Raw genomic sequence first — 25143 nt, forward strand, 5'->3', positions numbered from 1 at the left:
TCAAGATGGCAGGAATAACACGGAGAGCCTAAAGCATTTAGCCAGGCAGGGCTTGCAACTAACCTTGTGTCATGGTTTAATCCCAGCCGGCGACTAAGCACCACGCAACCGCTCACTCGCTCCCCCCTCAGTGGGATGGGGTAGAGAATTGGAAGGGCAAAAGTGAAAAAACTCCACTTGTAAGGAAAAGCAGGGGGGGGAAACCAACAGAGAGAAAAACCCAAGACAGACAAGCGGTACAAATGAAAACAATTGCTCGCCACCAACCGACCGATGCCCAGCCAGCTGCAGCCCAGCAGCGGCCCCCCTGCCAACCTCCCCCCTAGTTTTATTACATGACATCATATGCTCTGGAATATCCCTTGGGTCAGTTGGGGTCAGCTCTCCCAGCGGTGCCCCCTCCCAGGCCCTCGCGCACCCCCAGCCCGCTCGCCGGCAGGGCAGGGCGAGGAGCAGAACAGCCCCCGGCGCCGTGCAAGCGCTGCTCAGCAGGAACTAACACACCCCTGCGTCATCAACGCCCTTTTCAGCACAAACCCAAAACGCAGGAGGAGGGAGAGCGGGGTGGGAGCGGTGTGCGGGGGAGCGGGAGGGGGGTGTCAGAGTTTGGGCGGGGGGCAATGGGCAGGTTGGCGGGGTGGGCAGCACCCCAGGGGTCCGGGGCAGAGGGGTTACGGGGAGGCAGTGTGGAACACGGGGGGTGGGAGGAGGGAGAGGAGAGAGGAGGGCAGTGCGGGCACGAGGTAGGAGGGCAGGGGATACAGGGGGTGCGTCACGGGGAAAACCTCGCACGGGGGAAAAACCTCGCATGGGAAAGGGGGGGCGGACACTGGGAGGGGCGGGGGTGGGTAGAAACATGCGTGGGGGGACATGCGTGGGGGTGACCTACGCCAGGGGGTCCGCCCGGGACCATCCACAGCAGATAACTCACCTGGGATAATCCGCAACAGATAATCCGTTCCCAATAACTGACCCGCACTGGATAACCCACACTAGATAACCACGAGCAATGCCCCTCAAATGGCTGGTGTTTCACCCCAAATTTTCCCCAAATGGCGGGGGGGGTTTGTTTTTCTATAATATAAAAATTGGGGTTTTTTTCCTTTTCCAAAATATTCAATTTGGAGGTTTTTCAATGCTTTTTCACAACAAAAATTGGTGATTTTTGCTTTTGGTTTTGTGGATGAAAATGGGGGTTTTTTTGCTTTCCGGCTGCACAAATCCAGGTGGATTTGGCTTTCCCGGGAGCTCCAAGTTGGGTATTTTTCCCCAAAAATTGTGAGGGTTTTTTTTTTCACCTCTTGCAGACCCTGAATCAGGGGTTTTGTGGTATTTTTATGCCATGGCGGCAGGTCCCGCTCTGTGTGCATGGCCCTGCAGGGGAAAGTCCCTGTTGGGGGAACTGGCCCCAAATCAGGATGGGAAAAGGCGGAAAAGGAGAACAGGGAAGAGGCAGCTTTTGAAAGCGCTTTTATATCTTCAATATCTTTTATCTTCAATAAAGAGGTATTTCGAGGGGGGGGGTCGAGTTTTTAAATCCTTTCTATAAAGAGGGTTTCTTTGTATTTTAAAAACCTTATCTGTCATAGACATTTACACTTAATGTATTTACACATATATATATTTAGTGAATATATTTATGTTTCACTTTTACCCCATTTCCCACTTATCCCCCCTATTTCCCACTTATTATATATAATACCTATTCAGACTATATATCTGTTGACTTACATATTTTGACACTTAAATGTCTTTATAGATTTCTCTATTTACACTTACATGTATTTACACCACCTATATCTTTATAGACTTAGATATCTATTTAGACTTAGATATCTGTTAACACTTATATATAATCTCTTAGATTACATACAATATCTATTTAGACTCTCTAGGTAACACGCAGTAAGTGTAGATAGCTATATCTATTCAGAATTTTTTCTATTTTAAATCCCTTCATATACAAAATATATCATCCTTTTTGCATTTTAAAGTCCTTTATTTTTTAATTTATATATACATGAGTTATTTTTGTATTTTAAAACCCTATATATGTGTTTCGAATTTTTTTATACACTAAAATCCTTTATACAACATAGTAGATATAGGTTCTTATTTTGAAATTCTTTTATATATGTAAATGAATATTATTTTTCAATATACATAAAAATCAGAGATTTTTCTCTATTTCAATGCCTCACACATATATTTACAGTTTTTAAAAATTTTTGAAACCTGACTGTGAATTTTCAGGCATTTTTGGTCTGTGACCCCCTTTTTTGGGGGGGACCCCCCCCCATTCCCCACTCACCTGCTCCTCCATGGCATCATCACCCCTCGGGTGATGTTGAGGTGCCCCAAATGACATCATCACCCCCCCAGACCCCCAAACCCCCCCTTTTTATTCACCTCCCCAAAAAGGCACAAAACAAGGGAAACGGCCCCAACCGGCAGCTCGTTACTTTAATAATGCCATTTACGTATGTACACACGGACCCCCGCCAAAAAGGGGGGCTCTGCTAGAAAAATAAAGGAGGGGCGGCCCCCCCAAACGGTTGCAGACCCCCACAGTCCCTGTCCCGCAGGCTGGCAGCTGGCCCCTTACCCTCAGCACGTTTAACGACCGGCAGGCAAACCTGGGCCGGGGGTCTCTCCTGAGCACCACGGGACGCTTACAACGAGACATCTGAAAAACAAAAATCCCAAATGGTATTTCAGCATATTAAAAAAATAGCACCGAAGGCAGCAGAGGAATTCAGTCAGGATAAGGGATAGGGTAGTAGTTGAGCTAAAGGAGGATGCTAGGCAAACAGGACAGCTCGAAATACAACACGTCCTTTAAAAGCTAGAGCGATTCGAACGCTTAAAATCAGCGTTAAGACTAATTGACACAATTTTGAACGCGTTCTTAGCAGAGAAGTAAACACTCTCGCTGGTGTTGGAAAACGCCTCATCCCTTCCTTACAGCACCGCTGCAGGGAGATAACCCCGTGAGGCTGCAGGACAAGGGTGTACCGTAATCAGCATCTACGCTCACGGATCCTCCGCCGCAGCTCCAGCCCTTGCGCTGCTGCTGCTGCTGCACATCTCGCTTGCTTGGTCGATAAAGTTGAAAGTGAAGTGTAAAACTTTGAAGAGTAAAATGAAAAAGAAATAACAAATCTCAGCAATTAATTTTATGCTAAAAAGGTGTGCATACGTTTATCTACATACAAGAAGACGACTTATACCATAAAAGTATTTGATTTTCCTTTTGCATTAATTTAAATTGCAGAGCTGTGAATTCATACCGTTAAATTATCTATCTCTACAATACACAGCTATCATTTGACTGGGGTTTTGCGTGTGTTACGTGACTAGGAAGGACGCCTGGCCAGCTGCGCCGAGACTGATGCTACCGAACTGCCGGGGAAACGCGCCATTGAAAGCGAGACAGAAATAAAGTACTTCAGAGCACTCGGTCAAAAGATTGGGAAAAAAACCCGTAACGTTCAGTTGCCTCTCTTTTTAAACATTTAGAGCAACTACCTAACTGCTTAAGTACACCTAATAAATTGTATGCTACAGCTATTTGGCAGTTACATTTTAAATGCAAGTTTGGAAATTATACAATTTTAACTTTTTTTTAAAGTTTCATTTATGATAGAAAACTATTTTTTATGATAGAAAAATCGGTGAGGCACAAAATCCCCCATATGGTTCTACTTTTGGGAACAAAAAAAAAACGAAACCCAAAGCAAATCCCCAGTGCTGCAATACATAAGGCTACCAAAAAGGACTGGCAGATTTGCTAATGCTTTTGGCTGTACTGAAGCATGCAGAGGAACACGTTTTCATGATCTCTCAACTGTTACAACTGGGAACCAATGACGCCATCAACTGTTGGAAGATGTGCTGTGCTTGGGTCTTTGGGAGGAAATTGACTGGGGGTTTTTTGTTTGGTTTGGTTTTTTGGGTTTTTTTTTGTTTTTGTTTTTAAAGAGAACAAAAAGTCTTGTTGCTGATGACTTCTACTGCCAAGTATATCATCTCTGAAGATCCACTCTGATGGGAAGTTCATAAAATGCACCTCCTTTGAATGAGAAATATTTCCATTTTGGAAAATCTCTTTCGAACTGAAGTCAAAAATTACACACTGTAGGTTAAGGAAAAAGGACATTATTGAAGCAATAACTCACCAAAACCACATCAGGACTCACTGTCACTAGTTACAAGGCCGCTAATGTTTCTTGGGAAAGCCTGGAAAACATGCAGAAGCGAAGCCAATTTGTCCTGATTTGTCCATGTCTCTTCTTTGACTTTGATTGCCTTAAGTACAGATACTAGTATGTCAGTAAAGTTTTCAATTACTACTATAAGATATTTTAAATACTTATTCACTGAAAAAGCATAAAGCTTTTATAATGAAAACAAAGTCTGTTTCTTCTGAATATCTGATCTCTTACAAACAGTTTCTTTCCTCTTCTGGTACAAAATTATTTTCACAGTATCATTTAATAGTAAGCGCACAAAAACAGAAGACCATGCTTTCAGGAATAGGAAATAAATGAGGGAAGTAAGCTTTGCATAGGCGTAACATGCTCCAGAACAGACCTTATTTTATTTTAGTATTTGTGTTAAAATATTTAATAAAAAACTATAGAAGGAGAATTGGCACATTCTTAATATTAACTTTAAAGTCCACACTACAAGTACCTTAGGAAAAATGTAGACATACATCATTGACGTACCTTGTATTTACAGACCACTATGGATCCCTTCCATATGCCTTGTACTTTCATGGCTGGATAAAAGTAGATATAGAAAAAAAAAATTTAAAAGCAATGTGACACAAGAGAGACAGGAAATAATAAAAAAATAAGGTTAGACATCTGGATAAAAGTAGACATAGAAAGAAAAGAGAGGGACAGGCAGAAGAACAGAGGAATAGCAAAAAAGGACAGGAGGGATATAAAAAAAGCTGAAGGACAGGCAGCCAGAAAATGAAATACAGAAAAAAGGAGAGAGACAGCGAGCAGGACAGACTGGGGGAGAGATGGCTGCAGGGGGCGGGCAGGGAGAACGACAGAGAATGGGGGGGCTGGGGGAGAGGGACAGGGGCAAGGAACAGCACAGAGGGACAGAGACAGAAAAAGAGGATGGGAAGCAGGACAGAGAGATGCAGCACGAAAAAAAACAGGGACAGGGAGAAGGACAGAGAGGCGGAGAGACAAAAAGAGCAACAGGGACCAGGACCCCCGAGGGATAAAGAGAGGGACAGAGGGCTGGATGCAAGAACAGAGAGAAGAACAGGAGTACAGGTAAGTGGAAAAAATGACAGAGAGGGAAAGAGAGAGGGTCAGGGAGCCAGGCAGACAGATGGATAGGCAAAAAGAGAACAATGGAGGAATGAAGAACAGTGCAACAGACAGGAGGAGGCAGGGAAAGGCAGACATGGGTAGGGATCTGGGAGGGGTGGGGGATGCAGAGCGGGGCAGGGAGTTACTGGGACGCGGAAGAAGAGAGATGCACGCCCAAGGGTCCAGGACTCACCACAGCTCCCGCTCTTGGCGCCGCATGGAGAAATGTACAATTCGGATGCTTCTTTCTCCCTCACTCTCTCTCCCCCTTCCTCTTCTGTAGCTCCGGTTACTCAACTGTCATTCATCTGAGAGAGCACAGCTAGTATCTTACAGCTTTTTAAATGTGAGGGTTCATAGATACATAGCATTTCTCTCACTCACACACACACAATACATGGACATACTGTACCTTTGGATACATGTACAGACCCTGCATTACACGTTAGCGATGTAGTCTGCTGAGGACTATTAATTGGGATCGTTCCTCACTCAAATCACAGAATCATTAAGGTTGGAAAAGACCTCTAAGATCATCAAGTCCAACCATCAACCCAACACCACCATGCCCACTACACCATGTCCCTAAGCACCTCATCTACATGTCTTTTAAATACTTCCAGGGTTGGTGACTCCACCACTTCCCTGGGCAGCCTGTTCCAATGCTTGACCACTCTTTCAGTAAAGAAATTTTTCCTAATGTCCAACCTAAACCTCCCCTGGCGCAACTTGAGGCCATTTCCTCTCGTCCTATCGCTAGTTACTTGGGAGAAGAGACCAACACCCAACTCACTACAACCTCCTTCCAGGTAGTTGTAGAGTGCAGTAAGGTCTCCCCTCAGCCTCCTCTTCTCCAGGCTAAACACCCCCAGTTCCCTCAGCCGCTCCTCACAAGACTTGTGCTCCAGATCCTTCACCAGCTTCATTGCCCTTTTCTGGACACGCTCTAGCACCTCAATGTCCTTCTTGTAGCGAGGGGCCCAAAACTGAACACAGTATTTGAGGTGCGGCCTCACCAGTGCCGAGTACAGGGGCACGATCACCTCCCTATTCCTGCTGGCCACACTATTTCTGATACAGGCCAGGATGCCGTTGGCCTTCTTGGCTACCTGGGCACACTGCCGGCTCATGTTCAGCCGCTGTCAACCAGCACCCCCAGGTCCTTTTCCTCTGGGCAGCTTTCCAGCCACTCTTCCCCAAGCCTCTAGCGTCGCGTGGGGTTGTTGTGGCCGAAGTGCAGGACCCGGCACTTGGCCTTGTTGAATCTCATACAATTGACCTCGGCCCATCGATCCAGCCTGTCCAGATCCCTCTACAGAGGGTTTCTCTATTATGCACATGGAGGCATCTTCCAGTTGGATCCATGTTGCTTCACTCTTCAGCTGGTTCGCCTTTTTCCATTCTCTTCAACTTCAGCCACGACAGCTAGTCTAAAGAGACAGCGACTATTAGACCTTTCACTTTTCACACACCCTGCTAAAATAACAAGGCAAGCCAAGGACGACACAAGCCAGATGCAGTTAACACAACCACGAGAGGAGGAACAGGTAACTTGGTCGTCAGGGCCGCCCCAGGCAATGAAAAGAACGAGCGATTGTTATCGACAGTTATCTTTGTTCACCCCAGGCTGGAACCACCCCACGGGCCTCCGCTCTTCTCCGGGGCACCCGGGGCAGCAACAGGACTCTCACAACCGAATGGGGTACAGGCAAGGCCCTAGCCCGCTCCCAAGAGCTCCTGCGCACCACAGTGCCGAGCGCCGCCGATGCACTACCCCCAGGCGGGCGGGAGACACCCCCGAGCCTGCGACCGCCGAAGGGTCTGGCTCGCCACACCGGTGGACCCGGCCCCCACCTACCGCCGACGAAATGAACCACGCCGCCATGCTGCTCCCGGGCACCGCGCATGCGCAGGCCAGCGGCGGCGCGTGGGAGGGGCCTGAGGCTGCTCCCGGGACGTGCGCATGCGCGAACGCCGAGCTGCAGTACCTTATATCAGTCAACGGGAGGCAGCAGCGCTATTGCGCGCGGGCCATACGTATGCTGCAATACCGGGTTTTCGTCAAATGGCAGCAGTGATCAAGGGCTCGCCCAGGCGCAGTACCACATCTTGGTCACAAGACCAAGCAGCGAGGCCGGCGCGTCACCAGACCTGCAGTACCGACTGTCGGACACTGGGTGGCAGCAGCGAAGGCGGCGGCTCACCCGAACACGCGCGGGCGCCGCTGTGCAGTGCCGTGTTTTGCTCACGAGGTGGCAGCCGTGAGCGGCACGGCACGACGGCAGGCGCGCTGTCGGTGCGTGCGGCTGTACCACGTTTCGCTGAACGGCCGGCCCACGAACACCGCAAAAAACTATGGAGCAATGGCAGGAAACTACACCTCCTGCAGGGAAGGCGGCTGTAAGAAAGACTACACGTCGCCGCAAGCCCCAAAAACTAACATTGCCACCCGGAAGCCCGGTGCCGGAAGACTACCACTCCTGGCTTGCTCCGCCAGCCAACGGCTCCAAGAGGCAGTGTTCTTCAAGTCCTGACCCCGTGGTGACGCCCGTGTCCTCTGCCCCAGCCCCCCCTTACCCGTGCCCCCCTCAGCAGCAGGCCAGGGTTTTTCCTTTACCCGGTTCCCTCTCTTAGACACAGCCCCATATGTCTGTCTCCTAGCCCCTTACGGCCCCTCTGCCGCTCAGAACGTGCTGACTATGGCTCACGCTACAGGAACCGTGTGTGGGAGACAAGCCCCCCCTCCTCCCCCCCAGGCAGCAAGGCCAGCGTGTTGGCCCAACACCACCTCTTTCCCGCAGGATGAGCCCTTCCTGGAGCAGAAATGCGCAGCCACCGGCTCTCTGGCCTACAGTTCCTTGCAGCTGGAACTGTACGCCCCGCAACAAAGCGAGGACAAGAAACAAGGGAAAGCAGGGCAGGCTAAGGGAGAAAAAAAATGCCAAAGCAGGTGCTAATGAGGGAGAGGGCAGGGCTCTCCCCACTCCGCTAGGGCACCCCAAGAAGCTGTAACCAGCCCTCCCAGGGTACTGCCGCATGTCCGGGGTCTGCTGAAGATTTCGGCACTGCTCACACCTTCTGGGGCTGACGTCGCAGTCTCGGGAATCCCTCGCCTCCTAGAAGCACCACAAAGGCTACAGCCCTTGCCGTGGTCTTACAGACTGTAAAACCATGTACCTGCATTTGGCAAAAAGGGCTGTTCAGAGACAACAGTCTACAAAAGAGGGCTACAAATCAACTACCTCCCTGAACTTCTAGAAAGCCAAAGCCCAACTCACCGCACTCCAGCAGGTATGAAGTCAGACTCGAGGTCAGGTTTTGATTTCCATGTGGTTTAATAAGTTAACAGGTTCAGCCGTTACACAGCAATGGAATTCTTCAACATTTACAAAGGTGCAAGAACTTCATTCATTTAGTCTGAATTAAGTCCTTTTATTCTAATCTCTTAAATAGCTACACAGTTCCTATTTTTTTTCCTCTAAACAACCTGGGGTTAAAATAATCCACCCAGAGAGAAGGCATCGAAGTACAAAAGAGCACGCACAAGGAGGGGCGCTAATTCAAATTCGGCGTGGGTATTTGGTCCAGTACCTGTACGAGCAAGGAAAGGTAGTGTGAAGCAGTCATGCCAGTAGAAGGAGCTGTGATATCGCAAGTACACAAAGACCTTTTCCAGAAGTTTGACCATCACTGGGATTGTTACCCTACCATGACACTCACCGTAACCTAGGGGGAGCGAAGGAGGGAGGGGAGAACAATGCAAAAGACCCCAAAGCACACCAACGCCAGCCACCCAACATTCAAGCATCTCACTTGAATGGGCATCTCAAGCTACCCAGAAATGACTTCTCTGTAGGTTTAGCAAACAATGAACAGAGAGAAGCCATTGCAGGAAGGAAGCGGCATTGCTAGACAAAGAAACAGAATGAAAACATCTGTAAGCGTACACTTCGCCATGCGCCCAGTTCTAGTCTAGAAACAGTACGTGCCCATGGCCCTCTTATATCGGTTTGAAGAAGTTTTCATTACGGTCCCCTCCGCTGAACTGTTTTCTGACTAGCTCTCTACCGAAGTAGTCCCCCCTCGTTCTCTCCCACTTCAGCCAACCTGCCTAAAAACCCATCCTCAACTACCTAAGTTGCATGAGGGCGCTTGCAGGGGCAGGAGTTGGACTTGCTTGCTCAAGTCTGCCCCTGCGGAGGTCTGTGTAACAAGTATTTTGTGGATGCCACAGAAGCTGGTGAGGCTGCTCTCCTGACCCACTGATTGGGCCTGTCGTCCTCAGTCACTTGGCAGCGTGACCGGTATGAGCATTTGCAGGGCGTGCTCCAATTACAAGTGCGTGCAAACACGCGTGGACGGGCGTGATCCCTCTGCCCTCGAATATGTGGCCTTCGAGCGCCCTCTCCAAGTATCGGGCCTCAGTCAGACATCCATCATGCTAAAGCCTACAGCAGCCTCAAATCACTGAGGTTTTGCGGTTCCCCCCGTTTCTTCCCGTGCCTGTTTTCTCTCACCTCAAGAGGATACCCCTCAAAGGCCAATGTAGAAGGTTTTTTCGATGGGGAGTCTCTTAACAAGCCTTACCAAAACATGGTGGGAGGATGTATCCAAACAGAAATATACTTACAAGCATACCGACAACTAGAGAAATCTGTTTTCTTCAGAGAAGTAAAAATACGCAGCATAGGTAAGTTCTAGTAACTCTGTTCAGCCAAAATAGAAGAAAAAAAAAAAAAAAGAAACACCCGAAAAATCACAAAACACCAAATAGTATACTTTGGCTTAATTTACCAATCACCATTTCTACTTGCGTAGCTGGCAGTGAAACACAGCATTTGGAACGCACGCCCTCATAAGCAGATTGAGCTCCTTCAGAAATGACTCCGTGCGTTCAAGCCCGCCGTTCTGCCACTCCTCTTCCCCCACATATTCGGTCGAGGACCGATTTCGCAAGGTGCAAATATTGAGCCTACCCTGAGACAGCAACCTGGCAACTGCAGATCATTCGAGTCTAAAAAGTTAGATGGCGGCCCACGCCGCTCGCTGGGGTTGTTCCGTACTCCTGGCATTACGAAATGCCACAGACCCCGCAACGGCACCGAGGTGAGGGCATGGGTATCCGGAAGAAGTTAAACAGGGAAAAGCAGATTTCAAATAGCATTTCTTCTGTCATAAAACCAGAAGCACAAGCAGGGATTAAATATAAAAGAGATTACTTTAAGTAGTAGTTCTATGGGGAGAAACTCCCTGGGACTCTGCCTTTACAGTTTCTACTCTAACCTTAACCCTAACCCTAACCCTAACCCTAATGATAAGCCCTAACCCTAATGCTAACCCTAACCCCAAACCCTAACCCATATCCCGAACTCTAACCCTAACCCTGAACCCCAGCCCTAACCCTAACCTTAAACCTAACACAAACCTTTACCCTAACCCTAACCCTAACCCTAAAATTAAACCCTAACCCTAAACCCTAACCCAAACACTAACCCTAACGCTAACCCTAACTCTAAGCCCTAATCCTAACCCTAAACCTAAACCTAAACCTAACCCTAAAATGAAACCCTAACCCAATCCCTAACCCTAAACCCAAACCATAATCCTAACCCCAACCCTATCCCTAACCCTAACAATAACCCTAAGCCTAACCCTAAACCTAACCCTAACCCTAACCCTAACCCCAACCCCTAACCATAATCCTAATGATAAGCCTAACCCTAATTCTAACCCTAACCCTTAACCCTAACCCATATCCCGAACTCTAACCCTAACTCTGAACCCCAGCCCGAACTCTAACCTTAACCCTAACCCTAAACCTAAAACTAAACCCTAACCCGGAACCCTAACCCAAACCCTATCCTAACCCTAAAACTAACCCTAACCCTAACCGTAACCCTAAGCCCTAACCCTAAACCTAAACCTAACCCTAAAATGAAACCCGAACCCGATCCCTAACCCTAAACCCAAACCATAATCCTAACCCCAACCCTATCCCTAACCCTAACGATAACCCTAAGCCTAACCCTAAACCTAACCCTAACCCTAACCTTAAACCTAACCCCTGCCCCTAACCATAACCCTAATGATAAGCCCTAACCCTAATGTTAACCCTAACCCTAAACCTAACCCTCACCGTAACACTAAGCCCTAACCCTAACCCTAAACTTAATCACAAACACTATAACTGATGTAAATGAGCAATATCAGGGCAGCAAGTCAGGTTCTTTAAATCCTTGCTTTCTCTCTTCCCTTCTCTCTTCTTGCTTTCTCTCTTCCGTTCGAGGAGAGTTCCGTTCGAGGAAGCTTTAGCTAGTTTTATTATATTGTCTGTCTTAGGAGGAACAGCCACTTCTACTTTCCGCTTTGTCTTGTCAATTTTTGCTTTTGGCTTATCCTTCTCTTTTTTCTCCTTTTCAGACATCGGTTTGAAAGCAATAGAATCTGCTTCCATAGGCTCATCTCTCACAGGGGTGGCATCCTCTCTGCTTGGGACCATGAACAGGGAGTCCATTTTAACGTCTTCTGCTGGAACTGGCTCTCTTGGTTTTCTCGCACCTGCTAACAACTCAGCATTGGGAAATCCTTCATCCTCATCCCTTTTTCTTCTCTTTTTATGCTTATTTCCTTGGCCGTCTCCCAGTGGATTTTTCACCTCCTTCTCTTTTGATTTTGTAGGATCCTTGATGCCATGGCTCTCTCTTTCAGAAGGTTTTTCAGGGTAATTTCCAGCTATATTGTGATTTTGGTGGCTCTGCCAAGCAGGATAATCCTCCCTACGTCCCCGAGCATATGGTGAATTCTCTTGTCTGGTCCCAGGTGGACCAAACCTACCTGGAGAAAAGTTCTCTCTGTTTACTGGAGGGTGAGGTTGAGCGCCAACAGCATAGCCCTTGTAAAACTTTCCATGCCATTCTCTGTAGTTCCTTTCCCATTCCCGGTACCTTGTCTTTTCAAATGGATCTCTACAGTCAAGTGATCTGCCATAGCAAGCTTTCAGATCATATGGTGGAACTTCTCTGTATCTGTTAAAATACTCCCTTCCTCCTTCCCCTTGAGGTATAGTCTGTTTAGTGGGAGACTGGCCTCTAAGTACTGGAGACCTTGACCGTGAATGGCATCTTCTGTATGGGGGTGACCTTGACCTTGAATGCTGATAACCGTGTGACCTTGACCTAGAACGATAGTTACGCCTCTTCCCTTTGCCTCTTCTTGGATATGGCAGCAATCGCGAGTAGGAATGAGAATGGGAAGGACTAAATGAGCGAGAGTAGGAGCGAGTGCGGGAAGAACCTGATCTTGATGTGGAGCAGGTAGACGAACTTGTAGAGTAAGGTGAAGCACTATAAGGAGACTTGGACCTGAAAAAAAACACAACACACAAAACCAGAAATGAAGTTAATTCAAAACAGTCATTCTCCCCAATTTTTTTCCTCCCAAATTTGGTTTGGGTTTTTTCTCCTCTCCATACGCTTATGTCAAAGCTTCTTTCAGCTGCTGACATAATGCTACTGTAAATTGAGGAATTTGATAACATTTTTCAATTCCATTTGTCTTGTTTTAGTTATGCATGCTTACTATCTGCAACGAAAAATTCTATTGGAAAAAACACTGTCATTTTTCCTTATGTCAGATGCACTTTAGTGTAACTGCAGTCCGATATGCTGTTGAAATACAAACGTGAAAAACAAGGCAACTTCATTGAGCCAAATACTTCCTCCTCTTTAAGTCTCCGTTGTTCTCTGTAAAACTCCTCCCTAGATAAGGGAGGCCAATGGCATCCTGCCAACTTAAGCATTTTTCTCCCTGCTTTCTGTTCATTAGAGACTACGCTCATTTGGCCTGGTCCTGTCCCTGAATTGTTGTTTTCTTGCTGACTGAATTGGAGATATCAGACAACCTGTGGGATGGATCCTGGTTTTTCTTTTGATTTACCTTTAAGATTTTATAAACGCAATGCACTCTTACAATCTATCTATAACAAACATATAGCAAAAGGAAGGACTAGCTTGACGCTGCAGTAATAGGTAAAACAGACTCCTCTCTCTCCAACCGAGAGAAAGCGTCTTGGCTATGTGAGATGACTAAATTGAAGAAATTCAAAATTGTCATAAAAGAACAGTGTTGACTTTTCCAACCATTTGCTCATTCAGTATCAACTAAGTTGTTAAAAAAAGAATGTTGGAGGCTGATTCCTATTGGGAAATCAATTTCTTCAGCCCTATTCAGCCAGTAATGGAAAAGGTGGCTTTCCATCTGATCCTTTAATTATCTTTAATTTTTATAGGTAATTATGGTTTCCTCAAAAAGCGTTCATTTCTCAGAGTCCTGTTTTCAGTCATGTACCGGAGTTTTATTTTAAATAACCTTAGTGGAAGCACAGATGCCCTTTGTAAAAGCCAATTCAAATGAAGCCATTTAAAAATTAATTACCACTTGGATTCTCCACAACTATCTGTGCATACTTGCTTCATTATAAATCAGCTGTTGTATAAGTTATGCGTTATACAGCCTCTTTTAACAGGTGACAAGGAGTCATCTATTGAATTTCTGTAGAATACTTACACTTCCCAGCCTGGTCTGCCACCTGCTGAGCGAACTGGACTGGCTCTCATTGGATGACCTTTTGGAGTGGGGAGAGGAAAAAGAAAGAAATCCCATTCAGTTCCTCTGAAGGTAATTTTTTTAAAGAAATTCTGAAGTTACAGTTACTTACCAGTTGTGGGTATTGCTTGTCCTTGGGGGCCCAGAAGACTTGGTAATGCTGGTTGTCTTTGTACGGGAACCTGATAGACATCTCAAAAAACCATTAGTAGGCTTGAGTTCTGAAGGTTTTAACCAACTCTCCCGTGGAGAAGAATGTGGATTAAATGCCTAACTATCCGTTTGTTGCAGACCACAGTAAGTCACCAGAGTTGGCTATATCATTTTCTATGAGAGAAATGAATCCCACCTCTCCTTTGCCAGAGGGTAAATGTAAATTGCAGGCTCAGGGTAAAGTTCGTCTCCGAGTAACTACATTTTATAAATGGAAGAAGTCTATTTCCTACAAAACGAGATCCATGACAGAAACACAGAAGTGCTACCAAGTGCATTTTAAAACAGCCACTCCTGTCAGCACACAGCAGTATTTTCTTAGTTTATAGCAACAGGAAAACTTCAGTCTGTTTCACACATGGGATTTGATAAAAGTCAGAGGGGGCGGAAATCTCAGTCCCAACAGCTACTTGTTAAATTTTGCAAGAAGCCTTTGAAACATAAACCAAAAGCAAAACGAGCTTTCAGAGAGAACAACTTCACTGCAAACACTACTGAAATGTTTTGCAGAAATACAGATTCTTAGCATACCACACGTTTAACCAACTTCCAGGGGCACGAACAGCAGGACCACCCTATTTTAATATTCAAAAGTATCCCAGATTCTATGGTTAAGCACAATGACAGTGCTTCCTGCCCCGTAATTACAGATGCTGGCCAACTTGGTTGCATAGCCACTCAGACATGCACGCGTGGTTTCTCTCGCTCACTTTTTGGCCAGTCCAATTAATTCCATACTTACGCATTAATAGTTGGTATTGCGTATTTTCCAGTGTTTGTCAGCATAGCACCCTTTGTATTGGGGTCTTTCACCTCCATCATGAAACTCCTTGGAATTCCTGTGCTCTTTAATTCTGGGAACAGGCTCAACATTTTTGTCCTGTTAAGAAAAGAAATGCAGACATATCTCCTTTTAAGACCCACACTTAAAATGACATTTCAATGATTATTTTAAGCAGCAAAGGCCTTTAATCCTCTCCTTTTACCTAGCATAAGGGTTGCTCGAATAAAATACTTATTTTCCTAAATGAATATAGCCAGGATGTTCCAAAGGCTTGAGCAGTGTTTTGAACTCATTCCATTCTTTGGCTTAAGTTCAGGTTCTTTAAGGGTGAAATATCCCTTAGCTCACCATCCACTCAGGAAAGAGATACAAACCCGCTCCTCCTCCAAAGCGCAATTCAGAGCACAAATATTCAATAGATGGGGTCAACAGAAACATCTTGGTTTTACATGAAATACTAAAAACTGTGAACTGTCATTAAACAGAGTTAAAACCAGAAACATTTCCAGTAATATTGAAATATATAAAAATATGCATGAAAGTTCACAGAGCAAGATCTGTGGACATACTTAATGTCTATGACCTACAAAAAAGAAAACTTTACATTTATAATGCCAGGTTTCCCTTGGATTTTGAAGGGCTTTGCAACATTGCCCTATGAACCTCTGTCTTTCACCCCAAGAGAAACAATTCTTAATATGAGTATTCATGGATTTGTTACGTAACTGCCAAGGTAAACAAATGAAAAGCTAAGGAACACCAGAAGTCCCCCACAGTCTTACCCCATTTGTTGGGCAGTTCTTTATACAGTCGCCAGGTTTTCCGCAACGAAAGCAAGCAGATGATGGTGGAGGTGGACCCCAGGGTTTCTGCATGTAACTAAAAGGGTTTGGGGCAAAGAAGAAAAAGGTATGCACGTGTCTCTCTCGTTAAAACAAACTTCTCTACAATCTTTCCATAATCTTCAAAGAACAGATTTGACATTATCAACACTTACTTGATTGGATCATATTCCTGGCAAGACTGTAGCATCATAGCTTTTATTTTATCTTCTTCGGAAGCATTGGCTTCAGCCAGATTGGCACTCTGTTTAACAGGTAATTATTTGACACATACATTAGAAACACATTTAAGCCCACACTGCCAAAGAGAACACCACTCACCCAACCCTGTAAAGAGCAGCACAACGCCAGCTGAGGTTGCATGAAAACAGCTGCTTATATGAAACAGAGTTGTCCAAAAGATGTTCTGGGGAGTCCTTACATCATCACAGGATGTTTATGTGCCTGTTAACCTACTTGAAAAGAGCATTCCTGGCCACTCAAAACCTTAGGCTCTTCATGTTCCCCCCCACTAACTTCTTCATAGGAAGCAAGTTAACTACAACAAGCAAAACCTGCAGTTTTTTTCCAGTTGACCGTGTCCTTTTAACATACAAATTGTAATATAAATGTTATGCAGAACTGGATCTTCAAATTATTGAAGCCAGCTGATTTTTTTAAAGTAGTATTTGTTCAAATGTTTTTATTACACACTAGTACAGATACAAGCAGGGTCTAAGGGAGTGACTGTAAATGATTTGGACCCTCAAGCACCTATCATTCAGATCAACCACTCATGGTTTTGGTTTTAGATGCATTCATTCACAAAAGCAACCAACTTGTTTCAGCATTTTGTTAAAGGGCTGTTTCATATACACAGCTTTTTCTCAACTGTAACATAATCCAGATCGACATCTATGAAATCATTTCCATTAACATTTACAGAAGACTTTACAGATACTTGACTAATTTGTTTGAACCCAAGCCGTTTACAAAACACATCCAAAACCCACAAGACATTACTAGGAATAGACCAAAATTCAATATGGCATTTAATGCATAATAAACAGAAAACTTTTTACAACACATTGCCTCCATGCTAAGCCAGTCTGCACTGAGGAGGTTAGAGTAAGGAACCGTCTGGAGCTGCTTTATCTTATGTTCCTCTATTTTTCTGAAATACTTACATTTTCTCAAAAGCTTAAATGTGTACACCACTTGGACAGTTTTTCACATTTTAGAGTAAAACTTCACCTGAGTTTACAGAACCAAGGACATGTTTAGGGACAGCGCTAACAGAGACCAATTTCTCCTGGTGGCTACCTTCCAAACTATTTTTTTTTTCTTACCAAATGTCCACAATTTAATTTCTGCAGTGAGAGAGGGAAGAAGTTACCAGTGGGAAGAGATTTTTCTTTCTGGGAAAGGAACTCCAGCCTTTATTTTCAGAAGAAAGGACTAGCTCCTCTGCATTAGGCCCTGCCTTCTCTAATCTTTGTAACTTTAAAGACTAGTAATTTAATAGGCTAGCACTACGCCTTTTCACAAAGTGCAATCCCTAGTGCTTTCCCAGACAAAGTTACATGTTGTTGAGCAAAAAATGCAAGCAGTTCCATAGCAAAACATGGCATTACAACAGTTTCAGAAGGTCACGTTTGCTAATATGCCACACATACGCATCAGTATTTTCCTGTAAACAATTAGGTGCATTTACACAATTTACACAATTTACACGTCTGCGATCAAACAAATTAGATTGTGTTGTCCACTGTATATATACTACAGTGTATGAAATTGTGCAGCATTCAAAGCATGGATCTATAACTGTAGTGCCTAGAAATTCAAAAATAGCCATGCAGTTGTCCGTGTTCCAGAAACGCTTCTATTTTGGCTCTTGCAAACCCCCCTGAAATGTCCGTCACTTACAGCCAATTAAATTCTTCTGTGAAAATTGTGTTAGTTTCCAATGCAAAATGAACGAAAAGTATGAAAAACGGTAAACAGCTTCTGAAGTGCTTCTTCTTTGTGTCTTGAAGATGAGTAATACTGCAACATTACGTTGCGGCTGATAAGGTCCTCCCCCTTCTATCTTCCCAAACTGGCAACTACTCTTTACCAGGATAGTATCAAAATATACACACATTTTAAAGTTAAAAGAAATACTTTAAATTATTAAAAATTAAATTAAAGGTTTGTTCACATGACAACAGTTCTCCAGCTATAGATCACAGTATAAGATTTAAAAATACAAAGCAAACACTTTTTTTTAGGAATATATATGTACCTTAGTCAGCTGGGCCAGAGAAATAGATGCAGAAGAGTCATCAATCTGTTCACAAAAAATTAAACTCACATTCAAGTTCTACAATCAAAAACAGAGCAATAGTTAACCTCTACTGTAGTCTGACAGTCTGCACTATATCCTCCGAGTGTCACTGAAAGAGCCATTTCCAACCTAGTGTAGTTGGTATTTGTTCAAAACAAAGTCCAAACCTGTGACAGCTTAAGAGTGCCTATGTGGTTAAGGAGAAGAAGCTAAACTAACCAAACCCGCTGGAGATCAACTTATTGCTCCAGAATATCTCAGAGAGGGACCCTTGTCAAATGCTCACAGCTGCTTAAAAGTCGAAGGGGTAAGGAAGCTATCAATTTTCAGCTAAAAAGGATTTTTAAAAAATATTTATTTGAAAAGGAAGCATCACTACAGGAAACTTCTTTTCAGTGTGGTTTGTAAACTAATCAGCCAAGTATTTCCTTGTGTTACTTATTTCTGTTTTAGCAGCAGAACGACAGTGACTTCAAACCTGAAGAAAAACGCTGCCCCTTTTCCAAATGTAAATTCAAAGTGGCAGTATCCTAAAGAAAAGCTTAGCCTTTGGGAAATTAAAGCAGCATCCCGCCCTGAAGTCACCCAGATCCAAAAACGTACTGCAGGCGGAGGTTAAGAAAAATGACAGGGATTTTACCCTTTACAAATGCACCAGGCTCTAACCTTGTGCCAAAATTTGTACACTGGGGTTTACGTATTTTCATTTGCAGACAAACTATTAAACTAAACTGCTTCATCTGATAAAGCGGAAAGGTCAAATGTAGAACTTTAGAATACCACTTTGTGTAGCAACGATATTTAAATTCACAGCAATCTATTAAAGACAGTTATGCACTCAGTTATGCACTCAAACAATATTGCTTCAATTATACAGTTTCAGGAACAAATACCCAAGTCTTTAAGGACATGAAAAGGAAGCATTTAGCTGCACAGAACTGTCCTCAAAACGTGTGGGACATGTTGGTTTTGGTATTTGTTTGAACCCCCAAGTCAAAAGTAAGAAACAGTACCATGTTTAACAATAATGGTTTCTCAGTGGTTTTTGATAACATTTTCAAAAACCATGTTCAGTTGTGCAAACCTTGAACCTACGTGATCTAAAAACGATTGTACATTATCTGTACAACACAAAGTCGTTCAGGAAATAGTCTCGCATATCCAGTATGAAATACAATGCATTACTAGGCACAAACACCAATATTCACATTAGATAGAACTGTGCAAATGATGGCATTACTCCGTTTCTACTAGGCTGAATCAAATACATTGTATTTACAACATATACTATGTTTTACTGGAAAATCTATTAAGTTAATGTTTGGAAAATTAATCCAAGACTACCTTAAGTGCAGCGTGCAGCAAAAAGTGTGAGATTGTGTTTTTACATACTGCTTTTGATGTTCCACTTACTGGCTCAGTTTGACTTCTAGAAGAAGAAATAAAGGTGATCAGAACTTCAAATACAGCACTTGTACCAAAAACATAAAGCACTGAAAACAGATTATAAAACCTGAACATCAAAACTTTATGTTCTGATAGTCGAGTGAATCTGGAAATTTACTCATATACATAAACCGTTGTCTCTTGGTACATTCAGTGCAACTAAAAAAACCCCCCAGAATCCCATTTCTACTTTGTCACAAATTACTCTAAGGCTTACAGATATAGAACACGACCGTGCAAGGGGAAGTCCTCAGATAGTTTGTCTCTGCTACATAAGTATCAAAACCAGGAAGTCTGTACTACAGTTTTGTGTTCATAAATAATCAACCATCAAAATACGAAGGTAACTTTAGCCAATCTGTGTATCGCTAGTATTACAAATAGGTACCAGATGGACTCCTTTAGTTTCTAAGAAAGAACAGTGATAGTCTAGACACTTCCAAAGTGTCTTAAGTGAAAAGTGTACTTAAGTGAAAAAAATCAGTCATCTGACAAATAACAACAATGTCAGCAGCATCGTCTTTAGAACAGTGTTTCTCTGTGGAAGCCCAAGCACTGTGTTCAGATATCTTAGCCATGAAAGTGCCAAAACACTAAATGTGTTACATATGCTATATGGACTAAAAACAGTAGTAGAAATGTCACCTGAAAGCAGGTCCTAGGCCTTTGTGCGATTTAGGAGACCTGTGACAAAAAAAAAAGGTCTTGGTTGCCAGAATTTGCTTCAAGATAATCTTGAAAATGCTACGATATTTTAGGAAATATTTATTAAATTTGAAAACTTGCTGAGATTCCACATACTCATTGATCTGTATCTGCACGCTACTCATCATGAATCAGCCATGCAACCATTGATGTCGTTAACAAACAATTCACACATCATCCAAAGTGTCCCATGAGCAGAGGCAATTCAAAGGCTGCTGTGCAACTGGTGTACAAATAGAAAGGCGCACGCTCCCTGCCACTGCTAGAACACCACCAGGCTCGCAACGACAGCCACGTACCTCCTGAAGTTGAGGAAGGACAAGGACATCCTTTAGATTACCACAGCATGGATTCTTCATACATTTACCTTCAAGAGCGTACTAAAAGGAGAGTAACGCATTTTTGAAGGCCTCTCCACCATTACAGCATACATTCATCATTCCCAAACATCCACCACTCTACCAGTTGTTTCTGCAATGTTCACAGCTGAAAGACTAGAAAGCTAATCTGCCTGGTTAATTTTCAGCGCTAGAACAGCGGTGCCGTTCCTTCCTTATCCCCTTATACATACAGGTATGTATCTGACCTTTGATGCTAGCCGCATCTATCCTCTCATTTTAGGGCAGCATTACAATACCAGGAGAGGGTGCCCGAAACAGAGGATGCACTGACAAGACAGCACTAAGCAGACGTGTTTAAATTAACCCCCAAAACAAGGCCATGTTTATAAGCACAGTGCTGCGGTGTCCAGAATTACTAGAGGGTGCCTGAAAACACTGCAACAACTACTGCAGGAATACGCCCAAAGTTGAGATGCAGAGCCACATAAATTCAGGGTTTTTTGCTTGCAGATGCCTCGTGGGTACCGGGAAGCTGCTGTACTCTTGTTCGAGACACAGTGTAACTCATCCGTCTACTTGATTTATTGAGAACCAACATTAGAAAGACATGGCAAAACCACAAGCTAATAATATCTACTAATTGTGGTGGAGAGACCTATCTTTAAGGCGGCTGGAAAACATGACCGTTCAAACAATGCTAATGTAGCTGATATAGAACTGGACTGTATGAATACATAAATGACAGCAGTAATCCTCTAGTCAGCACTGCATTGGAATAGCTGTAATTTTAATCAATACACCTGATTCTCTGTCCTCCGTAAATCTTAGGAATACAGAACCAAAACCCGGAGCACAGATACCAGCTTAGGGTAAAAACAGACGTAGCAAGATAACTAGTAACATTTGGTAATGTGCTAAACTGCTTACTGAGTTTCAAGTTTGGAAAGGATTAACTATTCCTTCATCGTACTTGCACAAAAGGCAATACACTTTAGGATACTGTTCTTTTTCTCTTGCCTGAAACGGACATTGTCTTGAGGAAACGCATAGGAATCGCTTACGAATGGAACTTCTTGTTTGCATCGTTCGCCAACTGGTAAACCTTGGTCTTTCCTCTATAGCTAGTATGCAAAAAACCCAGATTTGGGGCGTAAGAATACCTGCCATATCCCCCCCAAATGCCAGAAATAGTCAAACACTGAGAATCAGGCTCTTCTGAGACGGGAACAAAGTATGCGTTTACGCTACAATGCGTATCTGTCTTTACTATAAAAGCCATAAAAGCAAACACATATAATAAGGAATCTCTGCACGTCGAGGAAACAGGATCTACAACTTGGGTCTCAGAACAATCAACCCCAAGAACAAACCCAACAGAATAATCTTAAAAGTTACCATGGTTGGAGTTCGAACCCCATGTCCCAGCAGGCCTAAAAATGTAAGTCCACTTTCGGACAGACACATTAAAATCTACCCCATGCCAACAAAAATTAACAGCAGCTTTAACAAGAAAGAACGCCTCTGTAAACTAATATCCATAAAAAAAGTTAACACACTGAAACCCCTAACAAAGAATACAATGCTTTATGGATACTTACATAACATCGGTTTTGCCGGTAGCTTTAACTCCTCCGACAGGGATTCTTCTAACAATTACCGATGAGTTCTTAGGAATCAGGGCATTCTCATCTGTGTATTCTGAAAACAACGTAAATACAGAGAAAAACATCAGTCAATTCGTAAGAATGCATGCTCATATGTAATTACGTAGCACTTCGCAGAATCCCTTTACAGATACAAAAGCAAAATTTTATATGTAACATCACGCTTTCATCGTCTCAACACACTAACAGTATATTTCAAGAAATCTTGGGGTTTGAGAATCAAACACAAGCAGCAAAATCTTTTTCCTTTTTTTAAAACAGTTTGAATGCCAACAGCAAAATGGACTCAAAGGTCACTAAAGGAGAGTCTGCTAATGCACGAGGTTCTTTCCTGACCTAGCTTAAAGTTGCTTTTGCTTCCGTTAGGCTACAAAACCCATAGATCTTTGGAGAAAAACAAACCACAGCAAAGTCTCACCTGCCTAAACCAGATTCTAAAGTCTGACTAGCTTGCCCTGCAACCAAACAGTCACTTAGCTAAAGCACGAGAACTCTGCGCCATTGCTTTCATAGCTGTTAACTAAAAACCAGTCACCTGTGCTGGCAGTGCTCAAGCCTGACAGAACACAGAAGAGAGCCTGCCGCCTCTGCCTGTTTCTTGGAGCTTAATCCATCAACAACCACACTTCTCAGCTGCTCAGGGCTTTACGTTTAAATGGAAACAGAACTGGCAGCGCTAGAATTTGGATCACAGACATTTTGGGGTTTTTTTGAGCTTGCTTTCACAAGTAGGGCAGAATTGGCTCAAACTCAAGTGGTATCTCCCCTCTTAAGCTAATCATCTAGTTTGAATTAACCAAAGGGACGTGAATTCGTTCGATCGATTCCCTTTTTGCAGAGCAGAGAGGCCCAAATGAAATTACTTAGGAAGACAGCCTTGAAAAGCCTTTCAGGAACAGCGTGTGCCTGAAGCTCTCCATGCTTTGCCTTGGCTTACACCCTGTTAGTCTTCTGAAGAGGAGGAAAGCCTTCTGACCTTTTACATAAGGCCCAAACAAAAAAAAACCAACTACCTGAGACACTTGGACTGAGTAAGCTTAAAATGCAAAGATCTCTCCATGAGAATGCTTTTTCTATTGTACTTACACAAGCTGGATAGGACTGAATATTTTAAAGCACTATCAGCAGGCATCCCCTGTAATCTGCCTACAGTTTTAAATATTCAAAGCCCTTACCTTTGCAGAGCGAATCAGAACAATGGTCTGAAAACCAAAGATACTGTATACCTCGTCAAGCCCTGTCAGGTGGCATCCCTAAGACCCCTAACGTTGTGCTGTTAAGGCTCTTCACAGACACTCTCCTGAAAATAGTTTAAGTATCTGTAGACAAACAGCAAGCTTTAGGTCCAACCACTTTAAAGGCTAGGGCTGAAGTTACAGTTACCGCAGTGTACATACTACTCTCTTTAAGTTTTAACACATGAAACAGGAAGAGGAAAAAAAACACTAGTACACATTTTAAAGAAAAGCCTGTTGTAAGAGTGTCACAGAACCACAGGGGGAAAAAAAAAAAAAGAAATGTAATGTTTAAGGAATGAAAACACTTTACAAGTCTTTTGATTTCTGAAAAGTCACATCCCAAAGTCTTTAATCACATTCAAACTTATCGAGATGGCAGATTACCAAACTGAAATATCCTACTAAGTAATACGAAACCATTATCATCTCTAAGAATCAAGCACCATTTGTTAGATTTAAAAGAATTTATGATGTCTCTAAGAACATTTCTTACGTATATCCACCATAAACGTTCTGCCATAAAACTTCAGTATTGCCCTGATACAGTTAACATGTAGTACAGGAAAAAAAACCACCGTTAGAAACGAATGATGAAATGATGCTCAATAGCATCTGAATGACCATGTCTTTGGTGTGGAAAAGAAGTTATATTAACAAGAAATTCCAAAGTATAATTTAGATACGGAGAACACTCATGCGCAAGACGGCTTTCAAGGGTCTGCACAGATTTTAACTCACAGATACGCTCCTGATCCAAAATGTTGCTAGTGGGCAGTTTCTGCAACAGCCGCAAAACCCATTTTCCAATGCAGTGGAGTAAAACAAGTTGAAGTCAAAATTAAGTCACGAAATTCACCAAATCCAGGTGGTTTCTTTTCTTCAAATTAGCCATCTCTTTTATTTCTATCACTTTCAGCTTTCTCCACCACATTTCAAAGAAATCTGGCAAGTTGGTTATTACAAGATATGCTCCCACATTTCCTTCTCATTTTACCTAGAAGAATTCCAGGAAACCAAAGCTTTTGTAAGCGCCGTATGTCACACATCAACCACGTACTCTTCTACGCCTAGCTCCATGTCTACAACACAGATCTGAAGGTAGTTGTCAGAACAGCAACTACAAAAGAACAGCTCTGTGAGGCCCCGAACACAAGTCACAGCTACCGATGGTGGCCGAATCGCATTATGGCTTCCCACCCCACTTAATGCCCAGCGCCGCTTGCTCTCCCGGTCCTGCCGCATGCTGGCGGCATGGGCCCCAGCCTGACTCACGCTACGTGGGGATGACCCACAAAGAGCAGAGCGCGGCTCCCACAGGCCACGGCCGACGCAGGGTGGTCTGCGACGCCGCCAGCCGGGCGGTGCCCGAGGCCCCGCGCCCGCCGCCCCCGCGCACCTTCTTTGGTCTGGGCGTTGGTGATCTGCAGGTCGCAGCTGGCCGCCTTCAGCTCCTCGCGGCCCATGATCTGGTGCTTGAGGTCACACAGGGAGATGTGGAGGCCGTTGAAGGTGACCATGTCATGGTTCAGCTTGGAGGCGAACTTGTAGTTGGGGCCAGGAGGTGCCTGCTCCGCGATGGCGTCTACCGCGGCAGACAGCGTCGCGGCCGCTGTGCCAGGTGAGGGCCCGCGGCGGTTCCTCCTCCACCGAGGAGGCCAGGGC

General features: G+C 44.0%; 1 long non-coding RNA gene across 2 annotated transcripts; it reads right to left on the reverse strand.

Annotated features, from left to right (window-relative positions):
• Positions 1-2623: 2623 nt before the first annotated feature.
• On the reverse strand, positions 2624-5893 carry LOC142088541 (uncharacterized). Of its 2 annotated transcripts, XR_012675865.1 has the most exons (4): positions 5533-5893; positions 4731-4783; positions 4179-4239; positions 2624-3128 (listed from the first exon to the last, which is right to left on the reverse strand). It is a non-coding gene; the product is annotated as an uncharacterized LOC142088541 (long non-coding RNA). The 2 variants fall into 2 exon arrangements; XR_012675864.1 differs by lacking the exon at positions 2624-3128 and having other exon boundaries at positions 3749-4239.
• Between the last annotated feature and the right edge of the window lie 19250 nt (positions 5894-25143).

The sequence above is a fragment of the Calonectris borealis genome, chromosome 15 (assembly GCF_964195595.1).
Source record: "Calonectris borealis chromosome 15, bCalBor7.hap1.2, whole genome shotgun sequence".
In the NCBI taxonomy this organism is placed as follows: domain Eukaryota; kingdom Metazoa; phylum Chordata; class Aves; order Procellariiformes; family Procellariidae; genus Calonectris; species Calonectris borealis.